Below are 5,000 nucleotides of genomic sequence, written 5' to 3' on the forward strand. Positions count from 1 at the left end.
GCTATACAACCCGCCCCGATTAGCGTTGCTACATGCGGGTTGTATATATAAGTATTTTTCTAATTTGTTAAATTTAAATTATTTAAATAAAAAAAATAAAATAAAAAAGCAAAAATAACTCACTGTGTTGAGCATGCGCTGCGGTTACTTGTCAACTGAATCCTCACGTGATGCTTCAAGTTGTGTGAGCTCACTTCACAACAGCGGAATTACTGTAAAGGAATGCTCGGGACACAACGGACTCAAGTCACAGTCAGCCAATATATCATGGGGAATGCGGTTCGAAAAGGGACTAGAAGATCAATACGTATTAAAAGTAATCTTTTCTTTAATTCGGATTGGCGTAAGTACAAATTATACAGGAATAAGCTGACTGCTCTTATCAAAGTCATTATCAAAAGTTTTTTAACTTGAACTTTAAGGATGCACGTCATCCATGGAAAGGTATCAATGAACTGCTTTGTGATTCAAGAAACAAAAAGAAATATAAAAAAGTTAATTCTATTCGATCACCTGAAAATGCTGTTTTGTGTAGTGACCCAAACAGGATTGGCAATACCTTGAATAATTGTTTTGCAAACATTGGAGATAAACTGGCATCTGATATCCCTAATGCCGTGAGGAACTTATTCTGATTTGTTGGACCCCTAATTATCGGCCTCCTTCTATTTTAGTCATATTATTCCTTCTTATTTTGGGTCCCAAATTTTGAGTTTACCGGATAATAAAACGTCTGGACTCTACTCAAGCCCTGCTACTTTACTTAAGGTTGCTAATCCTATTATTTCAGTGCCCTAGTTTGGCCGTAATCTTTAATAAGTCTATCCTAACTGGTACCTACCCAGCCAAATTGAAATATGCGAAGATCGTCCCACTCTTTAAAGAAGAAGATGAGACTTTGGCGGAAAACTATCTACCTATTTCTCTAATCGGATATTTGAGAAACTAATGTACGTTAGATTATTCAACTTTATTGATACTAATAATATTCTTTACAATCGACAATATGCATGGCTTTCGAAGTATCCACAGCACTCAGCATGCAATGCTATATATTCTACATTCTATTCAGTATAATATGGATAGTGGTGTGTATACTTGTGATATTTTTATAAAGAAGGCACTCGATACTGTTAATCACAATATACTACTGGCTAAACTTGGAAACTACGGCATCAGGGGAGTGATAAATTCTTGGTTTCATTCTTACCTATCTTACCGTACTCAGTCACTTGAGATCAATAATCATTTATCTTATAAAGAAGTCGTCAGATGTGGAGTTCCTCAAGGCTCTGTCCTTGGCACTTTTTCATCTTCCCTAGAATTTTCCTTCTTTCTGTTTTCCGATGATACAACTCTAATGTATTCTAATGAAAACCTACGTTTTCTTGAAGCAATTGTTAACTTGGAACTTGCAAAGGTCAGTGAATGGCTTAAAGCCAAAAAGTTGACTCTCAATATTAAAAAGTCAAACTTTGTTATTTTCCTGCCCGTCAGAAGAAGAAAAAAAAAATCGGAGAGGAGCGTCTGTGATTTACCGTTAATAATGGTGTTCAATACCACGTGATTTTTTCCTGGATTGTGTGGAAAATGATTTGATTGGCTATTACCCATCGATCATTACATCATTGAAACAACGAGTTTTGATTGGCCTTTATTTTTATTTCTTCACATCAACAACGTGAGAACCACCGTGAGAAATTTTACGATGAGTTCGTGTGTATACGAATAAAAATCTTTTTGATGGTCAAAGAGTTTTTTCTTTTAAAGCACGAGCGGAATTGTTATCAATGGAGTGCAAAGTGGAAATCGATTCTACGTGCATTTGTAGGATTTGTTGTCAGCCCTAAAGAAACCAAAGTGCTCTTGACGAATCTTCACGAGGTGAATATATATATAGCACTATTCAAAAGATTGTCCACTCGAAAACGTCTCCCGCAATCTCTTACCAGTCAATGTAATCCCAACGCCTTGCTCGGACCAGTCTAGCCATTCTCAAGAACAATCTACAAAGCGAGCTGCCCTGGAAGATTTGAGATGTGGACATATTCTGAGGAAAAAAACAGCTCATCGGCAACGATCTGAGCTGCTCTGAAGATCAGAGCCGTACCCGGTTGGAAGACTTGCAAATACATCCTTTCCTTTAAAGAGTGCTTCTATCCTATAAAGCCAAGGTATCTTAAGAGTATGAGAGACGCTCTTCAATGCACGTTTGAAATCTTCCTCATTGACCACCATTCAAAAGAAATATGAGCCACACAAATTTTGGTCAGCGTAGATCGCTTAATAATGTAAGCAAAATTATTCCGGAACACGGTTACTAACGGTAAATCACAGACGCTCCTTAATGGTTTCCGAATTTTTTTTGCGGAGAATGGGCGGCTGTACACAGGCTACAATCTCGGACAAAACCTGTTGAGACAAAGTGCCCTTTTTGGTACTCCAACCACTTATCCAAACGTTCAGATTAAAAGCCGCCCTTTCCCCTCCCCCAAACTCAATGTTGCCTTATCTTGGTCGGAAATATACTGTAGAACATATGACAATACTCAGCAACATTGACTGAGGGGGAAGGGGAGTGGGAAGGGGGGAGTAAGTTGGGGTGTGTCAAAATGGAGGTTAAATTGTGTCACTGTCTCAACAGTTTTGTCCGAGATTGTAGTCAGAGGAGAATGCCATTTTTGGCTCAGCTATCTCTGCAACCAATACCTTTACAAAGCTTGAAATGAAAAACTATGTTAAATACCTCGGAATACTGATCGATTCTGACTTGTCATGGCACAAGTTTATCGAAAGCAATTATTGGTTTTGCAAAAGCGTGCTCTTCGTTTGATCGTTTTTGGTAGTGATCATGAGCATGCAATTCCATTTGGTCAGAGCAAACTGCCTTCGATTCCCTTATCATTTTCTTTTTTCCAGTATGCTAGTTACATAATGTAACGTTCATGGTCAGTCTGCTCCTATTAACGTTCTCAATCAATTTAACAAAACTAGTACAGTCAGGGGCACCGAACGAGAATAAAGTTCAAAACCACTAACATAGCGTTGTTAAACATATTTTAGTATTTGAACGGTAGAAACAGGCATATTTTTATCCCCTAAAAATTTTTCATCGGTTCGGATTTCGTAGCTGAAAGTTCCGAAAATTTTTGGTGACCTTTTTAGGGTAAAAATCCATTACAAATGGGCAATTATACCATTTTTTAGATGTTCGAAAATCTTAGGACAGGCAGGCAAGCAGGAAATTTTACAACAAATGTTTCGAAAATTCTAGATCTCAAATCGTCTTCCCAACAGATATTTTCCGAAAATTGACGTTGGGTGCCCCTGTACAGTTCACAACTCTAACACTAGAGCATCCTCAAAAGAGTTGTTCTATGTAAAGGCTTCAAGAACTGAGCGAGTGAAAACCTCTTTTGCAAGAATCGAAGTGTTGATCTAGAACTCTATCCCTCGTAGTGATAGATTATTTAATTTGTAAATGTTTTACTTCGTACTACTCTAGAACTCGAAGATAACAATATTGACATCTCTCAATAAATTATTTTTCCAAATTATCTTAATTATTGATAATTTTAGAAATCTATAGTTAAGTGTTCTTTAGTTTACTATTTATTTATTAATATTTTCCTTATTAATTGACCAAATGCAAAAATGGCCACCAACAAATTATTCTTTTGTTTTTGTTTTAATTAGCCCAACTAGCCTCGTTCACACGCGTAAAATTGAAAGAATTTGGACTGTAAAACGAGGCTAGTTAGGCTAATTAACACAAAGACAAAAGAGCGATTTGTTGGCGGCCATTTTTGCATTCGGTCAATACCGTACACGATGTATTTCTTTTACTCTCCGTCGCCTTGATTAGCCTCTTATGCTATTCGCGGTTTGAGAGTTATTATTATAACCGACTGAAATTATATTAATAGTCTTAACTATAACATAAGTTGTAACTAGCTGTTAACTTAAACCAGAAACCCATAAGAGTTGAAACGTGTAACGGCCCCTTGTGTGCTGGGAAACAAGCTTCTGAATATTCAATTTGCTAAGTACCATATTTGGAACAACAAGAGCGAGGGGTTTCCAAATATGGTACTCAGCACTGAAACATTCAACCAATAAGTTCGCACTGAATATTCGGAAGCTGTGAACGCGCGTTACACGTTTCAACCCTCATGAACTTGAACTTGAATAAACTTGAAACTTAAACTTAAAAGTGCCGTCCAAGGTTGTGTAGGCACCTTTGAGGGACAACATCAATAACGGACGTACACCAAATCTCAGCTTTGTCAACTAAAATGTTATCAGTGAAATACGCCTCGAGATCGTTTGGGCTGGACCATTTTAAGGTCTCGGTAAAGGTAAATTTTGGCGTCTCGCTCAAATATCTTGCTTTTGCAAATCTTGAATCGGTGGGCTGTAAAGTGTATTCTGTTGCAGGTTCACCCCGAATTCACTAATTGGTCTGGCCTATATAGTAAAATAAAACAAAGTGCCTTAAAGCATTCCTAAAAGGGAAGGTATCATCCCGAAAAAGGAAGATGACCCCATAAAGCCATAGGGCGCCACGACGACTCTGGCCATATTTCGCTTTGTGAAGCGAAGTCAGTTTTGTATCTTCATTCTCTGATTATTTCTTACTGATAGTCGTCATTAACCTGGTGGAAAATGTCGGAATCTGGCTCAGACTATTCAGGGTCAACTGAAAGTCCGGACAAGCGCGATGATCCTACGGGTTCAGTCTCAATTCAAGACAAAAACGACCTTGATCATGGAGTCGAAGAAGGGTCTTCTTCCGTGGTGCGAAAACGACATGGAGCGGTTCTAAACTCCCCAAGGGGAGCCATTCAACCAGATGTTTCTGTTGCAACTCCACGAAAAAGGCCGAGAAACGATTCTGCAAACGAAGCTCTGTTCGCTTTGCACTGGGTGGTTTTCCAGTTGAGCGGTAGCAGAACTACTCGAACTGTGGCACTTTGAGCGTTCATGCCCCTAGTGCTGTG

Source organism: Montipora capricornis, chromosome 10, assembly GCF_036669925.1.
Source record: "Montipora capricornis isolate CH-2021 chromosome 10, ASM3666992v2, whole genome shotgun sequence".
NCBI classification, from domain to species: domain Eukaryota; kingdom Metazoa; phylum Cnidaria; class Anthozoa; order Scleractinia; family Acroporidae; genus Montipora; species Montipora capricornis.